Raw genomic sequence first — 20862 nt, 5'->3', positions numbered from 1 at the left:
TATTAACCTCTAACTATGAAGGTAAGTTAAGTGGATGAATTAATTTTTGAATCCTCAAGTCCTAGTCTTTCCTTGGGAAAGGCTAGAGTTATTGGAACTCAAATTAATTCTTGAAAAATTCTAATTTTCAGTCAACATCTCGAGTTTGATAACTCAAGCGTCACCAATTACTTAACCAGAGCCAAAAAGAAGAAAATATCTAAATTAAATTGAAAGCATCCATATAAATAAAGCAAAGAAAAATTAAATTTGAAAATACCTCAAATTGCATTAATAAAAGAAATCAAATCTAATATGGATATTCATAAATTAATTGGGAAAATAAATAAAAGGAAAATTAAACCTGATAAAAAGAAACAATCCTGAAAGCAAGAGAAATCCTAATTCTAAATCCTAAGAGAGAGGAGAGAACCTCTCTCTCTAAAACTACATCTAAACCTAAAATTGTGAATTATGAGCTGATGATTGTGAATGGATGCATTCTCCCACTTTATAGCCTCTAATCTGTGTTTTCTGGGCCGAGAACTGGGTCAGAAACAACCCAGAATTCGCTGGTTTCGAATTCAAACACGCTGGTTTTTTGCCACTGTGATGCGTCCGCGTAGATCACACGTTCGCGTCACTTATCGTCAAGGAAACTATGGCAAATTATATATCAAATCGAAGCCTCGAATGTTAGCTTTCCAACTCAGCTAGAACTGCATCATTTGGACCTCTGTAGCTAAAGTTATAGCCGTTTGAGTGTGAAGAGGTCAGGCTGACAGCTTTGCAGTTCCTTCAACTTCTTGTATTCCTTCCATTTTTGCATGCTTCCTTTCCATCCTCTAAGCCATTCCTGCCCTATAAACTCTGAAATCACTTAACACACATATCAAGGCATCTAATGGTAATAAGAGAGGATTAATATTAGCAATTTAAAGGCCCAGGAAACATGTTTTCAATCATAGCACAAAATTAGGAAGGAAAACATAAAACATGCGATTAGTATAAATAAGTGGGTAAAGAGTTGATAAAAACCACTCAATTGAGTACAAGATAAACCATAAAATAGTGGTTTATCAGATTTTCAATCATAACTTTTTCTATTTCAATCATATCTTTTTCAAAACTTAATTTCAAAATCTTTTCTAACTTCTTATTTTTTCAAAATTGATTTTCAAATCTCTTTCAATTAACTACTTGACTTTTTGTTTGATTTTAAAAGTTTTCTATTTCAATCATATCTTTTCTCTAAAATTTGAAAACTAAATAAATTAATTACTATTTCTTATCTTTTTCAATTTTTATTTCGTTTCTTCTCTTAATCTTCAAATACTAACCAATAATTAAAATAAAAATAAAAATTTTTTCCTTTTATTTTAATTTAAATTTCGAATTCTCCCTCTCTCTCATCTCTTTCTATTTATTTATTTAATCACTAACACTTCTCTTCTTCTTAAAATTTGAACCCTCTCTCCCCCTCTGTGTTCGAATTTCTCTCTTTTCATTCTTCTATTCTGCTCTTCTTCTACTCACATAAGGAATCTCTATACTGTGACATAGAGGATTCTTCTTCTTTCTCTGTTCTCTTTTTTTTCATATGAGCAGGAACAAGGATAAGAACATTATTGTTGAAGCTGATCCTGAACCTGAAAGGACTCTAAAGAGGAAGCTAAGAGAAGCTAAAGCACAACACTCTGGAGAGGACCTGACAGAATTTTTTGAAAAAGAAGAAGACATGGCCGAACCCAACAACAATGGTGGAGATACAAGGAAGATGCTTGGTGACTTTATTGCATCCTCTTCTGACTTCTGAGGAAGAAGCATCTCAATTCCTACAATTGGAGCAAACAACTTTGAGCTTAAGCCTCAATTAGTTTCTATGATGCAGCAGAATTGCAAGTTTCATGGACTTCCATTGGAAGATTCTCATCAGTTCTTAGCTGAATTCTTGTAAATCTGTGACACTGTTAAGACCAATGGGGTCAATCCTGAGGTCTACAGACTTATCCTTTTTCCCTTTGTTGTAAGAGACAGAGCTAGGACATGGTTGGACTCATAACCTAAAGATAGCCTGAACTCTTGGGAAAAGTTGGTCAATGCTTTCTTGGCTAAATTCTTTCCACCTCAAAAGTTGAGCAAGCTTAGAGTGGAAGTCCAAACCTTCAGACAAAAGGAAGGTGAATCCCTCTATGAAGCTTGGGAAAGATACAAGCAATTGATCAGAAGGTGTCCTTCTGACATGTTTTCAGAATGGAGCATCATATGTATATTCTATGATGGTCTGTCTGAATTGTCCAAGATGTCATTGGATCACTCTGCTGGTGGATCTCTTCATCTGAAGAAGACGCCTGCAGAAGCCTAGGAACTCATTGAAATGGTTGCAAATAACCAGTTCATGTACACTTCTGAAAGGAATCCTGTGAATAATGGGACAACTTAGAAGAAAGGAGTTCCTGAGATTGATACTCTAAATGCCATATTGGCTCAGAACAAAATATTGACTCAGCAAGTCAATATGATTTCTTAGAGTCTGACTGAAATGCAAGCTGCATCAGGCAGTACTAAAGAAGCCTCCCCTGAAGGAGAAGCTTATGATCCTGAAAATCCTGGAATGGAAGAGGTGAATTACATGGGAGAATCCTATGGAAACACATATAATCTTTCATGGAGGAATCATCTTAATCTCTCATGAAAGGATCAACAGAAGCCTAATCAAGGCTTCAATAATAATAATAATGGTGAAAAAATAGGTTTGGCAATAGCAAACCTTTTCCATCATCTTTTCAGCAACAGACAGAGAATTCTAAGCAGAGCCACTCTGATTTAGCAACTGTAGTCTCTGATCTATCTAAGACCACTTTTAGTGTCATGACTGAAGCAAGGTTCTCCATTAAAAATTTGGAGGCACAAGTGGGTTAGCTGAATAAAAGAGTTACTGAACTCTCTCCTAGTACTCTCCCAAGCAATACAGAAGAGAATCCAAAAAGAGAATGCAAGGTCATCAACATACGCCACATGAACGAACTTATAGAGGAGGGAGAGGCAGTGAATTCCATTGAGAAAGACCTCAATGGACATCCACTGGCCTCCAAGGAATTCCCTAATAAGGATCCAAAGGAATCTGAGGCTTATATAGAGACCATAGAGATTCCACTAAACTTACTGTTGCCATCCATGAGCTCTGATGAGTATTCTTCCTCTGAAGAGGATGAAGATATTGCTAAAGAGCAAGTTGCTCAACATCTAGGAGCAATCATGAAGCTGAATGCCGAGTTATTTGGTAATGAGACTTGGGAGGATGAACCTCCATTGTTCATCACGGAACTGAATGATCTGGTTCAACTGAAATTACCTCAGAAGAAACAGGATCCTGGAAAGTTCTTAATACCTTGTACCATAGGCACCATAACCTTTGAGAAGGCTCTGTGTGACTTTGGGTCAAGTATAAACCTCATGCCACTCTCTGTAATGGAGAAATTAGGGATCTTTGAGGTACAAGCTGCAAGAATCTCACTAGAGATGGCAGACAATTCAAGGAAACAGGCTTATGGACTTGTAGAGGATGTCTTAGTGAAGGTTGAAGGCTTTTACATCCCTGCAGACTTCATAATCCTAAACACTAGGAAGGAAAAGGATGAATCCATCATCCTTGGAAGACCCTTCCTAACCACAGCAAGAGCTGTGATTGACGTGGACAGAAGAGAGCTAGTCCTTCAAGTGAATGAGGACTACCTTGTGTTTAAGGCTCAAGGATCTTTCTCTGTAACCATCGAGAGGAAACATGAAAAGCTTCTCTCAATATAGAGTCAAATAGATCCCCCACACTCAACTTCTAAGTTTGGTGTTGGGAGGCCAACATCAAGCTCTAAGTCTCTGTGAAGCTCTCTAAGAGCTCACTGTCAAGCTATTGACATTAAAGAAGCACTTGTTGGGAGGCAACCCAATTATATTTAATTATATTTATTTATTTTTCATTGTTATTTTATGTTTTCTTTAGGTTGATGATCATGTGAAGTCACAAAAACAACTAAAAAATAAAAAATAGAATGAAAAATAACATTAAAAATAGCACACCCTGGAGGACAGGCTTACTAGCGTTTAAACACCAGTAAGGATAGCAAAATGGGCGTTTAACTCCCAGCCTGGCAGCATTCTGGGCGTTAAACGCCAAAATGGGCAGCACTCTGGGCGTTTAACGCCAGAAAGGGCTATCTGGCACAGGCTGGCGCCAAACGCCAGAAATGGGCATCTGGCTGGCGTTTAACGCCAGAAATGGGCAGCAGACTGGCGTTTAACGCCAGGAAAGGTAGCAAGACTGGCATTTAACACCAGAAAAGGTAGTAGAGCTGGCGTTAAATGCCATATTTGGCACAGAATGGGCGTTTGAATGCCAGATTGGTGCAGGGACTCAAATTCCTTGACACCTCAGGATCTGTGGACCCCACAAGATCCCCACCTACCCCACTTCTTCTTCTCTCCTCTTCACACCTTTCCATAACACTCTTCTCCAAACACCATTGACCAATCCCATCAAAAAATCTTCCCCAAATACCCTCCACCTATCAAATCTTACCCTCTACCCCATATTTCCTTCACCACTCACATCCATCCATCATTAAACCCCACCTACCTCACCATTCAAATTCAAACCATTTCCCTCCCAAACCCACCCACACAAGGCCGAATACCCTCTCTCCCTTACCCTATAAATACCCTTCCTTACCACCTTCATTTTCACACAACATACACACTTCTCTCCCTTTTGGCCGAAATACATACCTCCCTCCATCTCCTCCATTTCTTCTTCTTCCACTTCTTTCTTTCTTCTTTTGCTCGAGGACGAGCAAACATTCTAAGTTTGGTGTGGGAAAAGCTAAAGCTTTTTGTTTTCTATAACCACTAATGGCACCTAAGGCCGGAGAAACCTCTAGAAAGAGGAAAGGGAAGACAATTGCTTCCACCTCCGAGTCATGGGAGATGGAGAGATTCATCTCAAAGGTCCATCAAGACCACTTCTATGAAATTGTGGCAAAAAAAAAGGTGATCCCCGAGGTCCCCTTCAAGCTCAAAAAGAGTGAGTATCCGGAGATTCGACATGAAGTTCGAAGAAGAGGTTGGGAAATCCTCACCAACCCCATTCAACAAGTCGGGATCTTAATGGTTCAAGAGTTCTATGCCAATGCATGGATCACTAAGAACCATGACCAAAGTGTGAACCTGAACCCAAAGAATTGGCTCACAATGGTTCAGGAGAACTACTTGGATTTTAGTCCAAAAAATGTGAGGTTAGCATTCAACTTGCCAATTTTGCAAGGAGATCCTCACCCTTTCACTAGAAGGGTCAACTTTGAGCAAAGGTTGGACCAAGTCCTCTTGGACATTTGTGTGGAAGGCGCTCAATGGAAGAGAGATACAAGAGGCAATCCGGTTCAACGAAGAAGGCTTGACCTCAAGCCCGTGGCTAGAGGATGGTTGGAGTTCATCCAATGCTCAATCATTTCTACTAGCAACCGGTCTGAAGATACTATAGACCGGGCTATCATGATCCATAGCATCATGATTGGAGAGAAAGTAGAAGTTCATGAGATCATATCCCTAGAACTCTACAAGGTGGCAGACAAGTCTTCTACTTTGACAAGGTTAGCCTTCCCTCATCTCATTTGTCACCTCTGCAATTCAGCTGGAATTGTCATAGAGGAAGACACCCTCATTGAAGAGGACAAGCCCATCACTAAGAAAAGGATGGAGCAAACAAGAGAGCCCACTCATGGACCTCAACAAGAACATGAGAAAGTTCCTCATCTAGAAATCCCTGAGATACCTCAAGGGATGTACTTTCCTCCATAAAACTATTGGGAGCAAATCAACACCTCCCTAGGAGAATTAAGTTCCAACATGGGACAACTAAGGGTGGAGCACCAAGAGCATTCCATCCTCCTCCATGAAATTAGAGAAGAATAAAGAGCCATGAGGGAGGAGCAACAAAGGCAAGGAAGAAACATTGAGGAGCTCAAGCACTCCATAAGATCTTCAAGAGGAAGAACTAGCCGCCATCACTAAGGTGGACCCGTTCTTTAATTTTTTTGTTCTTTATTTTTCTATTTTTTGTTCCCTATGCTTTATGTTTTATTTATGTTTGTGTCTTTATTACATGATCATTAGTGTCTAATATCTATGTCTTAAAGCTATGAATATCCTATGAATCCATCACCTTTCTTAAATAAAAAAATATTTTAAATGCAAAAGAACAAAAAGTGCATGGTTTCGACTTCTATCTTGAAATTAGTTTAATTATTTTGATGTGGTGGCAATACCTTTTGTTTTCTGAATGAATGCTTGAACAGTGCATATTTTTGAATTTGTTGTTTATGAATGTTAAAATTGTTGGCTCTTGAAAGAATAATGAAAAAGGAGAAATGTTATTGATAATCTGAAAAATCATAAAATTGATTCTTGAAGCAAGAAAAAGCAGTGAATAAACAAAGCTTGCGGAAAAAAAAAAGAGAAAAAAAAGTGGCGAAAAAAATAAAGAAAAAAAAAGAAAGAAAGAAAAAGAAAAAACAAGCAGAAAAAGTCAATAGCCCTTTAAACCAAAAGGCAAGGGTAAAAAGGATCCAAGGCTTTGAGCATTAATGGATAGGAGGGCCCAAAGGAATAAAATCCTGGCCTAAGCGGCTAAACCAAGCTGTCCCTAACCATGTGCTTGTGGCGTGAAGGTGTCAAGTGAAAGCTTGAGACTCAGCAGTTAAAGTCGTGGTCTAAAGCAAAAAGAGTGTGCTTAAGAGCTCTGGACACCTCTAATTGGGGACTCTAGCAAAGCTGAGTCACAATCTGAAAAGGTTCACCCAGTTATGTGTCTGTGGCATTTATGTATCCGGTGGTAATACTGGAAAACAAAATGCTTAGGGTCACGGCCAAGACTCATAAAGTAACTGTATTCAAGAATCAACATACTAAACTAGGAGAATCAATAACACTATCTGAATTTTGAGTTCCTATAGATGCCAATCATTTTGAACATCAAAGGATAAAGTGAGATGCCAAAACTGTTCAGAAGCAAAAAGGCTACAAGTCCCGCTCATCTAATTGAAGCTAATCTTCACTGATAAGTTTGGAATTCATTGTATATTTTCTTCTTTTTACCCTATTTTATTTTTAGTTGCTTGGAGACAAGCAACAATTTAAGTTTGGTGTTGTGATGATCGGATAATTTATACCCTTTTTGGCATTATTTTTACATAGTTTTTAGTATGTTTTAGTTACTTTTTTTATTATATTTTTATTAGTTTTTATTCAAAAATCACATTTTTGGACTTTACTATGAGTTTGTGTGTTTTTCTATGATTTCAGGTATTTTCTGGCTGAAATTGAGGGACATGAGCAAAAATCTGATTCAGAGGCTGAAAAAGGACTGCAGATGCTATTGGATTCTGACCTCCCTACACTCAAAGTAGATTTTTTGGAGCTATAGAAGCCCAATTGGTGCGCTCTCAATTTTGTTGGAAAGTAGACATCCTGAGCTTTCCAGCAATATATAATAGTCCATAATTTGCCTGAGATTTGGTGGCCCAAACTGGCGTTCAATGTCAGCCCAAGGAATTCTGGCGTAAAACGCCCAAACTGGCACCAGAATTGGAGTTAAACGCCCAAACTGGCACCAAAGCTGGCATTTAAATCCAGGAATAGCCTAAAAAAAACTTCAATGCTCAGCCTAAGCACAAACCAAGTGGGCCCCGGCAGTGGATTTCTACACTATCTGCACTTAGTTACTCATTTTCTGTAACCCTAGGCTACTAGTTTAGTATAAAAACTACTTTTAGAGATTTATTTTATATCTTTTGATCTTATGTTCCTATTTTGATTATTGTACACGTTTGGGGGCTGGCCTCACGGCCATGCCTAGACCTTTCACTTATGTATTTTCAACGGTGGAGTTTCTACACCCCATAGATTAAGGTGTGGAGCTCTGCTGTTCTTCAGGAATTAATGCAATTACTGCTGTTTTTCTATCCAATTCACGCCTACTTCTTCTCCAAGATATACTCTCATACTTAATTCAGTTAAGTCAGAATGAAGGGGTGACCCGTGACAATCACCCAATCTTCGTTACTCACTTAGCCAAGGTCGCGTGCCTGACAACCACAAAGCGATCTACATGATGTTCAACGTAGTCATTGGACGACAGCTAGAGTATATTCTCTTGGGTTTCTAATCTAAGATTAGAACCTTCGTAGTATAGGCTAAAATAAAGGCAGCATTCTTGGGATCCGAAAAGTCTAAACCTTGTCTGTGGTATTCCAAGTAGGATCCAGGATCCGGAAAGTCTAAACCTTGTCTGTGGTATTCCGAGTAGGATCTGGGAAGGGATGACTGTGATGAGTTTCAAACCTGCAAATGTGGGGCACAAGTGACAGTGTGCAAAAGGACAATGGTCCTATTCCGATGCTAGTGGGAACTGACAGATGATTAGCCCTGCAGTGACAGCGCAGATGGATTTGTTTTCATCCGAGAGGATCATACAGCTTGCCATGGAAGGAGGTAACACATGGTTGGAAGAAGGCAACAGGAAAGCAGATGTTCTGAAGCAACAAAGCATCTCCAGATGCTTATCTGAAATTATTACCTATGAATTACATAAGTATTTCTATCCTATTTTATATTTTATTTATCTTTTTATTATCAAAACCTTATAACCTTTTGAATCCGCCTGACTGAGATTTACAAGGATGACCATAGCTTGCTTCAAGCCGACAATCTCCGTTGGATCGACCCTTACTCACGTAAGGTTTATTACTTGGATGACCCAGTGCATTTGCTGGTTAGTTGTGCGGAGTTGTGAAGAATAATCGAGATTACAATCATGCGTACTAAGATGTTGGCGCAGTTGAGATCACAATTTTGTGCACCAGTTCCCGGCTTTCATAAGCTATCTTCTTACAAGTTTACTTGTCTCTTACTGTGTGATTTGAATTAGTGGAATCTGATTTATGTTTGTCTTAGAGAATTTGTTTACTTTTAACTAAGTAGGTAGAAGTATTTTTGCATTTAGTTGCATTCATATAGATAGGTTGCATTTCATGAGTTTTACCATTTCTCTTCACTCCTTTTTAACTTCTCTTGAGCTTAACATAAGGACATGCTAATATTTAAGTGTGGAGAGATTTGATGAACCACTATTTCGTGGTACATTTTGTACTTAATTGAGTGAATTTTATCCACTAAACTCACACTTATTTATATAATTCGCATGTTTTACATTTTCCTTCCTAATTCTGTACTATGATTGAAAACATGCTTCTCTGGTCTTAAAGTCGCTAATTTTAATTTTCTTTTATTAACATTCGATGCCGTGATATGTTTGCTGAGTGTTTTCAGGGTTTATAGGGCAGGAATGGATTAGAGGATGGAAATGAAGCATGCAAAAGTGGAAGGAATACAAGAAATTGAAGGAATTGCTAAGCTATCAAGCCTGACCTCTTCATACTAAATTGATTATAACTTGAGCTACAGAGGTCCGAATGAGGTAGTTTTAGTTGCGTTGGAAAGCTAACATCCGGAGCTTCAAAATAATATGCAATTTGCCATAGTTGCCATGCAGTTAGGCAACGCGCACACGTGCATGACGCGTACGCGTGACCTTGCGAAAGTTCAGCGACGCGTACGCGTGACGTACGCGTACGCGTGACGTATGCGTATGTGTGACAGAGCCACGTGCTGTACATATCAGAAAATGTTGAGGGCAATTTGTGGGCTCTTTTTGACCCAGTTCCAAGCCCGAAAACAGAGATTAGAGGCTGCAGAGTGAAGGAATCATTCATACAACTTTCATTCACATAATTTTAGGTTTTAGATGTAGCTTTCTAGGGAGAGATATCTTCTCTTGATGATTTGTTTATTTATCCACTTTAGTTTATGAATTCTCATGTTAGATTTGATTTTCTATTTAATGCAATTTGAGGTATTTCATATTTATTGCTTCTTCTATTATTTTTAAGTCATTGATGTTTGCAATTGGTTGTTTGGATTTAATATTCCTTGCTAGTTTTATATGTTCTTATGTTGTGCCTGCCAAGTATTTTATAAAATGCTTGGTTGGATTTTAGAGTAGGTTTTTTTCCTCTTGGCTTTGGTAGAGTAATTAGAGACTCTTGAGTTATCAAACTCCTTTGTTGATTGATAATTGAGAAGTTGCTAGTTGATTTAGATCCCTCTAAAGCTAGTTTTTTCTTAGGAGTTGACTAGGACTTGAGGAATCAAATTGATTCATCCACTTGACTTTCCTCCATAGTTAGAGGTTAACTAAGTGGGAGCAATGGACAATTGATGTCACAATTGATAAGGATATCTAGGATAGGACTTCTAATTATCATACCTTGCCAAGAGCTTTCTTAGCTATTGGTTTACTTTCTTGCAATTTACTTTTCTTGTTCCTTATTCAAAACCCCAAAAAGATACTTTTCCATAACCAATAATAACTACACTTCCCTGCAATTCCTTTGAGAGACGACCTGAGGTTTAAATACTTCGGTTATTATTTTTATTGGGGTTTGTTACTTGTGACAAATAATTTTTTGCATGAAAGGATTCTTTGTTGGTTTAGATACTATACTTGCAACGAGAATTTATTGTGAAATTCTAAACCGTCAAAAATCTGTTCATCAATGCACAAGGGGAGACACCACCTCGTATCAGCCTCAACGCTTTGGAAAGGGAATTCAATCCAGAAATGCTCCGCATTTAGGGCACCTATGTAAAATGCCCTTTGATGATTCTGATAAACAGTGGCAACACCCATAACTTTGTGAAGTGGTCCCTAGTCTCGATATTGCAGCTTCCTCTTACCTCGACGCCAACCTTGCATGCATGGTAGGTAATGTTGACACTATCATGTGTGAGACCAAGTGTTAAGACCTTGCTTTGATGGTTCAAGGATATGTACTTACAATGGATGCCTACCTGTTGGATTTATAGGGGGATGATACATCGTGCTTAGGGTTCATTGGTTCAATTAAGATAAACTATCTAGAAGTATTAATAAAGTTTAAGGTGGAAGGTAAGTGGGCAATCTTCAGAGGTGAAAGATTATTACGAGAGGTTGGCTTGCACTACAAAGAGCTAGTCAAATTGAGCGATGGCAAGGATGTGGCATCTCTGTTTTAATTAGATGTGGTATGTATGGAGCATGGTTCAGACACAGATATGAAGAATACAGTGATTGAGCAACTCCTCTATGACTTTGGGGATGTTTCTATGGAATCCAAGCAAATGCCACCCAATAGAGTCGTGGACCATCCCCTCCACCTTACCTCAAGTGCAGCTCTAGTGAATGTGCGACCATACAAATATCCATACTTCCAAAACGAAGAGATGGAGTGACTAATGGCTGAAATGCAGCAAGTCGGTATCATCAAGGAGAGCTATAGTGCTTTTTCCAACCCTGTCATGTAAGTGAAGAAGAAGGATAGGACTTGACACTTCTGTGTTGACTACCATGCTTTAAATTCCGTTATAACGAAGGACAAATTTCCAATGCCACAATTGATGAGATACTGGATAAACTTTATTATGCCACGTACTTTTTCAAAATCTAACTACATAGTGGGTATCACCAGATTTGAATGCAGGAGGAGGACATTGACAAAATAGTATTTCAGACTCATTAGGACATTACAAGTTAGTTGTGATGCCATTCAGTCTCACGAACGCACCCTCTACCTTTTAAGCTACTATGAATCGTATATTCCAACCTTACTTGCACAAATTTATTGCTGTCTTCTTTGATGATATATTGGTCTATAGTAGGTCTCAAGAGGAGCATTTGCAACATTTAGCAATGGCTTTAGGGATATTAAGGAAACATCAGTTTTGTACAAAGCTATTCAAATGCTTGTTTATGCAACCACAGGTAGAGTATCTTGGCCATGTATATCTGGGAATGGGGTGAGCATGGATCCCCAAGATCGAAGCAATCATAGTGTGGCCAATTTTTAAAGACACTCAAGAAACTTCGTAGGTTTCTGAGACTTACCGGATACTATAGAAAGTTTGTGGCCAATTATGTCCAGCTAGCTTACCCCTTAACTGAGCTCCTTAAGAAGAATGGGTTCTTTTGGTTGGTTGAAGCAAAAGCAAACTTCTTTCTTCTCCAGAGTATTATAATTAAAATCCTTGTGCTTGTCTTGTTTGATTTCACTAAACCATTTGTGGTGGGGACTGATGCCTCGAACACGGGGGTGGGTGCTATATTAATGTAGGGCAGCCACCCGGTGGTGTATTTCAGCAAGAACCTGGGTTTGCATTTGTCTCAAGCCTTAGCAATGTGCAAGAATTGTACGCCATCATGAATACAGTTGCTAAATGGTGGCATTATCTCCTTGGACAAAAGTTCTTGATCAAGACCAATCATCAAGGGATCTAGAAGCTCATATTGCAAGTGATGCTCACACCAGAGCAACAATATTACCTCTCCAAACTCCTGAGGTATGATTTTGACATCGACTACCAACCATGAAAGCTAAATAAAGATGCCAATGCTTTGTCAAGGCATGAGGAAGAAGAGATAGCCCCCAATTTACAGGTTTTCATAGCTGTTCAGTTTGCCATTATTCCCACTTTATTGCAGGTGAACATGGAAGCATTTGAGATATTAGAATTTAAAGAGAAAGTTGAGAAGGGGGATCTTGGGCAGAGTATTTATTTTGGATGGGCTGCTAGTGTATCGTGGTCGCATTTAGGTTCCTAACTTTGAAAACATCTGGGACACCCTTGATAAACCACTATTTTATGGTTTATATTGTGTTTAATTGTGTGGTTTTATCAAATCTTTACCCACTTATTCATATGATTAGCATGCATTTATAATTCCTTCCTAAAATTACTTCATGGTTGAAAACTTGCTTCCTAGAGACTTTTAATTATGTATTTTAATTCCCCTTTATTCCATTCGATGCCGTGATCTGTGTGTTAAGTGTTTCAGGCTTTATAGGGCATGAATGACTTGGAGATTGGAAAGGAGGCTTGCAAAAATGGAAGGAACACAAGAAATTGAGGAGATGACCAGCGAGAAGTGACGCAGACGCATGGCTCACGCGACCGCGCGGATTGGAAACTGCACAAGTGACGCAAAGGCGTGGACGATGCGAACGCGTGGCAAGGCAAAATGCTGGATGACGCGAACGCGTGGATGACACGATCGTGTAACGTGTGCGATATGCAGAATTCGCTGGGGGCGATTTTGGGCCCTGTTTTGACCCAATTTTCGGCCCAGAAAAGCAGATTAGAGCCAGGGAACATGCAGAAACCAGAGAACAACATTCATTCCGCATAATTTTAGTTTTTAGATCTGATTTTACTCCTGCTCTAGGTTTTCTCTCCACACATTCATAGTTCTTAGGAATTTGTTTTTATTGTTTTTTGGATTGCGATATTGAGAAGAGTTATTACCTCCGCCAAGACTTCATTATTCTAGTTTGTTTTCCTTACTTGTCTCTTACTCTTCCATGTCCTCAATTTATTCAGAATTACTATTGGATTATTTTTAATTGATCTTTTGATTATTATTTATCATGTCTTTCTTTTTTTTCCTTTCTTATGTTGTGAAGTTTACATTCATAATGAGCGAATAGTTCCATAACTTGATTGGAAGTTGATTGAAAGGAGAACCTTGAGTTGGAATACTCAAGAGAAAAATTGTAATTGGGTTTACTGTTGGATTTCCCTCTAGTCACTGACAAGAATCCCTTCCAAGGGAGAGGATTGGAACTTGTGAATAGAAATAGATTTCCAACTTGCTTGACTTTCCTCTACCTACTTAGGGATGACTAAGCAGAATAACCTTCAATCATCAATTAATCTTGAGAGTACTCCAACAAGAATAGGGCTTCCAACTAATCTACTCCCGGTCAAGGTTTTTATTTAAATTACATAAATTCTCTAATTTAATTTCTTGTTTATCAACTCAACCATTTTTAGAAAACATCTAATTAATAAAATAGCACATCTTTCTGCAACTCGTTGGGAGTCGACCTGGGATTCATACTCCCAGTATTTTAATTCTAATTTTGTGACAACCCTTCTAAATTGATAAACGGATCTTCGGTTGGTTAAGAACTGTACTTGCAACGTATCTCTTATAATAATTTCTTAACTTGCCAATTTCCGCCACGTCAATTTTTGGCGCCGTTGCCGGAGAGTTGCAATAGAGTGCTAAAGTTATTGATTGGAATTTGTTTACTTGCATTTTATTTTATTTTGCTACTATGAGCTGCATGTTTCTTTCGTTAAATGATGCGTTCACTTCCTGATCCAAGCTTGCCATTATTTGATCCTAAGATTGAAAGAACTATCTCACGTATAAGGCAAGCTCGGCGTCAATTAGTCCTCTCTGAGGGCGGATCTGAAACGTCACTTGAGGAAGAAACAAGCTCCCTTTCTGCTGATTCGGTTGATTTAGGTGCAGGTGACATGGCAGCACCTAGGAGAGTTACTATCTAGGAGGCTGGAGCCCCTGATTTCACAATGCAACCGTTTCAAGCGCATCACCCAGCAGTGGCTACAGATTTTGAAATAAAGACTGCACTGCTCAACTTGATGCCTATGTTTCATGGCTTACCTGCTCAAGAGCCTATCAAGCACCTCAGGGATTTCCAAGTAGCCTGTTCTACTGTCAGGCGAGATGGTGCAGATGAAACTTCTATTCTATTGAAAGTCTTCCTATTCTCTCTTGAGGAAAAGGCAAAAGAGTGGTACTACACTCAACCCGCAGCAACTGTTTCTGACTGGGATACGCTCAGAAGAGAATTTTTGGAAAAATTCTTTCCAGCTGAAGTTACTGACAAACTGAGGAAAGACATTTCCATGATTGTTCAGGACGAATCCGAGACTCTTTACGAATACTGGGAGTGCTTCAACAACCTTCTGGAAGCATGCCCCCACCATATGATTGACAAGATAGTGTTGCTCGGCTATGTAACACAGGGCATGAGGCCCCAAGATAAGACCACATTGGAAAGTGCTAGCAATGAGTCTATGAAAAAGTACAAGACCACTGGTGAGGCATGGCAACTGATCAGTGACTTAGCTGAATCTACTAGGAATCATCGACAGAAACAAGGCCGGTCAAAAGCTATTGCGGAGGTATCTTCTAGCAAGGAGACTACTGCTCTGACAAAGTATATGTGAAATGACCAACTTACTGAAGCAGATACAGTTGAGTCAACAACAAGCGCAGCAAAGCCAACAGCTAGTCCCACAGAGAGTGTGTGGGATATGTGCTAATTATAGCCATTATACTGATAAATGTCCACAGCTTCAGCAGGAAGACAACACTGTGGTAGCCACTCATAACTTCTATGACCGCCCCAACCAAGGGTACAATCAAGGTGGCAGTTACAACCATGGATGGCAGGACAATTCTAACCAAGGTTGGAGAGATAATTCTAACCAGAATTAGAGGGACAACAATAACAGATGAGGCAGAGACAATCAAGGATATCAGAGGTGGAATAATAACAACAACAGGCAGCAGAACCATAACCATCCTTACAGAGCACCTCACCTGAGGCAGCTCTAAGGACCACAGCACAACCAATAACACGTTCCGCAAATCACCCAATATAATTCCTCTCCGAGTGACGAGGCACTTCAATCCATTGCGCAAGGCCAAAGGAACGTGGAGAGTTCAGTTAATGGCCTAGCATCTGCTATACACGCTCTCATTTCTCAGCTGGCACCACCTAATACTTCAAACACTTAACAGGCAAGCTCCAGTGGAATTCCTTCTCAACCCTTACCCAATCCAAAGGGTGGCATCAATGCCATCACCTTAAGGTCCGGAACCACACTGCAAGAGAGGAATTAGGAGGAGCCAATTCTATCAGAACACGCCTCAGCTGAAGAGGTGGTAGAAATAGAGGATGCTGAAGAGGAAGAGGACATACGAGACATGGTTGAAGAAGTAGAAGCTCAACCACAGAAGAAAGCACCAAAGGAGGCAGACCCTGCAGTAAACACCCTCCCTATTCCATTTCCACAAATTGCAAGGAAGCCCAGGAAGCAGATGGAACTTGACCCCAAAATGGTAGAGATATTCAAAAAGGTTAAGGTAACTATTCCCCTTTTTAATGTTATTCAGCAGGTACCTAAATACGCAAAGTTTCTAAAAGATTTATGTATACATAAAGAAAAAATTAATGAATTAGAAACTATTCATTTAGGTAGTTCTATATATGCTTTAATGGGAGGTATACCTGAAAAGTGTAGTGATCCAGGTCCATGTATGGTTAATTGTACTATTGGTGGTGTGATATTTTCTGACTGCATGTGTGATCTAGGAGCATGTGTTAGTATAATGCCTTTGTCTATATATGATACCCTGAGGCTCCCTCCCTTAAAAAGGTCGACAGCTCGTTTTGTGTTAGCAGATAAAAGCATTATTACAGTGGTTGGAGTTGCTGAAGATGTATTAATAAGCATTAAGGGACTCACATTTCCCATTGATTTCTATATTCTGAAAATGCCCCCTAATGACTCAGGAAGGCCATCATCAATCCTGCTTGGAAGACCATTTCTGAAGACTTCAAAGTTCAAGCTGGATGCATTTTCCGGAGCTTATTCCTTTGAAATAGATGGCAGAATAGTGAAATTTAGTTTAAATGGAGCTATGAGGCACCCTCTGGATGACCTATCTATCTCCCAGTGTGACATCATAGATGAAACCGTGGCAAAAATTCACCAGGAGGAATTAGAAGAGAAATACACAGGGCAAGGTCCAAGTGTGGGGACACTTTTGCAGGACAATGAAGGCACTTTGCCATTATCACCAGCCCAAGATAATCCAGAGCTTGATCATGAGCAGAAATTAGAATTAAAGCCCCTCCCTCCACACCTCAAGTATGCTTACCTTGAGGACAAGCAGAAGTTTCTAGTTATCATTGCAAGGGAACTCACTTCCCAATAAGAAGAACAACTACTCAATGTGCTGAGGAAACACAAGAAAGCAATTGGATGGAGCCTGGCGGATATAGTAGGCATCAGCCCTCAAGTTTGTGAGCACAGAATATTCCTAGAAGAGGGAGAAAAGCCCGTCCGTCAACCTCAGAGAAGACTGAATCCTACAATCTTAGAAGTTGTCAAGAAAGAAGTGATCAGGCTACTTGAAACAGATATCATTTACCCCATCTCAGATAGTGAATGGGTCAGCCCAGTACAAGTGGTGCCCAAGAAGTCTGGAATCACAACAATAAGAAATGAGCATGGAGAGCTTCTGACAACTAGAGTGCAGAATTCATGGAGAGTTTGCATTGACTATAGGCGTCTCAACCAAGCCACTCGCAAGGATCATTACCCCTTGCCATTCATTGATCAGATGCTTGATCGCCTGTCAGGTAAATCCCATTATTGTTTTTTAGATGGTCATACAAGCTATTTTCAAATCCATATAGCTCCTGAAGATCAGGAAAAGACTACTTTTACATGTCCTTTTGGCACTTATGCTTATAAGAGAATGCCTTTTGGCTTGTGCAATGCACCAGCTACTTTCCAAAGGTGCATGATGAGTCTTTTCTCTTACCTCATTGAGGACTGTATGGAGGTTTTTATGGATGATTTTTAGCATTTATGGTGATTCTTTTAGCCTTTTCTTGGATAGTTTATCTAGAGTATTAGATAGATGTGTCCGTACAAACCTTGTATTGAATTTTGAAAAATGTCACTTTATGGTTAGACAAGGGATCGTACTAGGACATGTTGTGTCTAATACTGGCATTTCTGTAGATCCAGCAAAGGTGGATGTTATTTCTAGTTTGCCTTACCCCTCCTCTATGAGGGAAGTCCATTCGTTCCTTGGCCATGCAGGTTTTTACCGGAAATTCATTAAGGACTTTAGTAAGGTAGCACTTCCCTTATCCAGATTACTGCAGAAAGATATTGAGTTTGAGTTCAGTGAGGATTGCAAACAAGCGTTTGATAAGCTGAAGACTGCCCTGACTCAAGCTCCAATTGTGAGAGGACCAGACTGGAGCCAGCCATTTGAAATCATGTGCGATGTTTCCAACCATGCAGTAGGAGCAGCGCTGGCTCAGTGTGAAGGTAAGGACCCCTTTGTAATTGCTTATGCGTCTAAGAGTTTAGACGCCGCTCAGTCTAATTACACTACTACTGAGAAAGAGCTTCTTGCTATTGTTTTCGCTTTGGATAAATTCCGAGCCTATTTACTTGGTACGAAAGTAGTAGTGTACTCAGACCACGCAGCTCTAAAGTATTTATTAGCTAAAAAGGAATCCAAACCAAGGCTTATACGTTGGATACTGCTTCTACAAGAATTTGATTTAGAAATTAGGGATAGGAGTGGTAACCAGAATTTAGTGGCGGACCACTTGAGTCGCCTTGAGCACATTAAAGATGTCTCCACTCCTATAGCTGATAATTTCCTATTTGATAACCTGCAAGCAGTATCTGAGGTAGTCCCTTGGTATGCACCTGTAGCTAATTATCTAGTTAGCCGCACCTTTCCTCCAAACTTTACTAAGCATCAAAGAGACAAGCTGAAAAGCGAGTCCAAATATTATATATGGGATGACCCATATTTATGGAGATGTGCCGCTGACCAGGTAATTAGACGGTGTGTGCCTCAATCAGAATTGCGGTCCATTTTAGAAGCCTGTCACTCATCTGAGAGTGGAGGACATTTTGGTAGGGGTGGGCAAAAAAATCCAAAATTTGGATTTTAAACCAAATCCAAACCAAACCATTAAAAAAAACCAATTTTAAATAAAAAAAATCCAAACTAAACCAAATTTATTTTATAATTTGGTTTTAAATCCAATCCATTTAAATGGTTTTAAATCTGGATCCAGATCCAGATCTAGATTAAAATCCAAATCTCAAAAACACCCTAATTCTTCATTTTTGATTTGGTGAACCAGTTTTAACTCGCACGAATCCTTTTCTCCTTTGCCCACAGCCGGCACCGCCGCACCGGAGCAGGCAACTGGCACTGCAGTTTCGTAGCTGCCACCACCACCACAAGCGCGTCGCGCCACTGCTCTGTTCCGCCATCCGCGGTTCCGCCGTCCGCCTTTTTTCGCCGTGACCCAGCTCTGTTCTTCTCCGTTCTCTGGGTACCCTCAAGGTTAGATAGGTTTACCATTAAGTAATTAATTTGGTAGATTGAAATATTGTGAAGCAACAGAGAAGATCCACAGAGTGAATCTATCATCTGAGAAAAGGAATTGAGTGGTAGATAGGGATTTACTATATTTGTGATTATATAGTTGAAATTGCCAAAGGTGCTTCCATGTTCTTTTCTTTTCTGTTCCATTCCATCAATTTGAAAAACTGAACAAGGTTTGATTGCTTATGCTGTTATGCATATCAAGTGTTTGTGTTAATGCCACTTTTCTATGGTTTTCTTTATTATTTTTTTATTTTCCCATTTTTATAGGATTATGATGATTTATCTTTTTATATTTCTAATAGCCCCATTTTAGTGCTTGGGGAAAACATATGAAGCTTTACTATGAAATAGTAGACATTCGGTTGTATGCATGCTTTCTGTAAAAATTAGCTTTTCTAGTGCACAAACGATTTAGTGATCTGTAACTAATTATTCATATTGCATTTGCAGCTAACATTGTACTAGGATCTGGATCACTTATCGGGCGTATTCTATCTTTACCTTCTACTGCTCTAAATGTGCCAAACAATAGGATGCATCCTCTTTCTCTTAGCTTTCTGCAGGTATGTGTAGTGTTATTGTATTTTGAATTATCAAGTACTTATCGTTTTGTAAATCAAGTGATCAAGACCTTGATCCTTTGGCAAATAGATTCAAATGCTTTTGCTTTTGAATATTCTCTCTAAACCCCACATATTTTGGAATCCTAGGTGAAAATTCAATTGATAAGCTATGAATTTAACAGACTTTTTTTTATCATGCCTTTTCAATCAATGCCCACCAACCCCAACTTAGCCGACTGTTGTCATTTGAGAACTAAAGGGTGCACATCAATTAGGAGGTTCAGAAAGTGAAGAAGCTTCAGGATAATTAAGATAGCACAATTTTGTCATTGCATATTTAGCCGACTCAATCTAATATGAAAAGATTTTCATTGTATATGCTTGTATGGTCTCATCACCAGAGTTAGTTTGATATTGCGACTCAGTGTCTTGAATGTCTGAGGTATTGTTTGTAAAGACGTAGGCAGGCAGTGGATGTTTATTTAGAACTGATTATGTGTATTTTGTTGAAATATTAATGTAAATTTATCACATGATAAAAGCAAGCCTTAATAAATATATTCAAACTTATAATTCATCAGTATTTTGATTCCTTCACTGTCTTATTTTTGGAGTGTGCCTATCTTTTATATTAGTATATGTTGAAGAATGACATCTTATTGCATTTTGTAGAATTTTATCTATTGTTTTTAGTTTATATATTATTTGTTATGTAACCTGTTGCTTATTGTTCTTTGTTATTTATTCCTTTTGTAGGAAGAAAGACTAAGAAATTTGAGGCACTGGCTTGAAGTGCCCTTTGATGGTTCCAAAACAGAGCACCAAGTATGTGGTTAATGCAAGTTTTGTAATTTTCAAATCAATATTCTGAAATTCGCTACTATACCCTGCATTCTATCATATCCAATTTTTTCTCTTGTTCTGATCCAATTTTCACTTTTATGCTACTGCTCAAGTTTGCTTTGCATGGCTTACTTAATAAACAGTCTTAATGTTGTTGATCTGCAATGTGGTGACAATAACTACTTGACGTGCAAATTCATGTTAATAAGGAAATGTTTAGGGAGAAATAGAAATATTTTAAATTGAGTTGCCTTATTGGATTAACCAATAGGTTGCAAAGAAAATTACTATCCGTTTCTT

General features: G+C 39.0%; 1 long non-coding RNA gene across 1 annotated transcript; it reads left to right on the top strand.

Moving 5' to 3' along the window:
* Positions 1–19393: 19393 nt before the first annotated feature.
* Positions 19394–20642, top strand: LOC140180827 (uncharacterized). Its single transcript, XR_011874814.1, has 2 exons — positions 19394–19719; positions 20476–20642. It is a non-coding gene; the product is annotated as an uncharacterized lncRNA (long non-coding RNA).
* Positions 20643–20862: the final 220 nt, after the last annotated feature.

Source organism: Arachis hypogaea, chromosome 17 (assembly GCF_003086295.3).
Source record: "Arachis hypogaea cultivar Tifrunner chromosome 17, arahy.Tifrunner.gnm2.J5K5, whole genome shotgun sequence".
In the NCBI taxonomy this organism is placed as follows: Eukaryota; Viridiplantae; Streptophyta; class Magnoliopsida; order Fabales; family Fabaceae; genus Arachis; species Arachis hypogaea.
The sequence above is the reverse complement of the archived record's forward strand: the minus strand, read 5'-3'. Positions and strand labels throughout refer to the sequence as shown.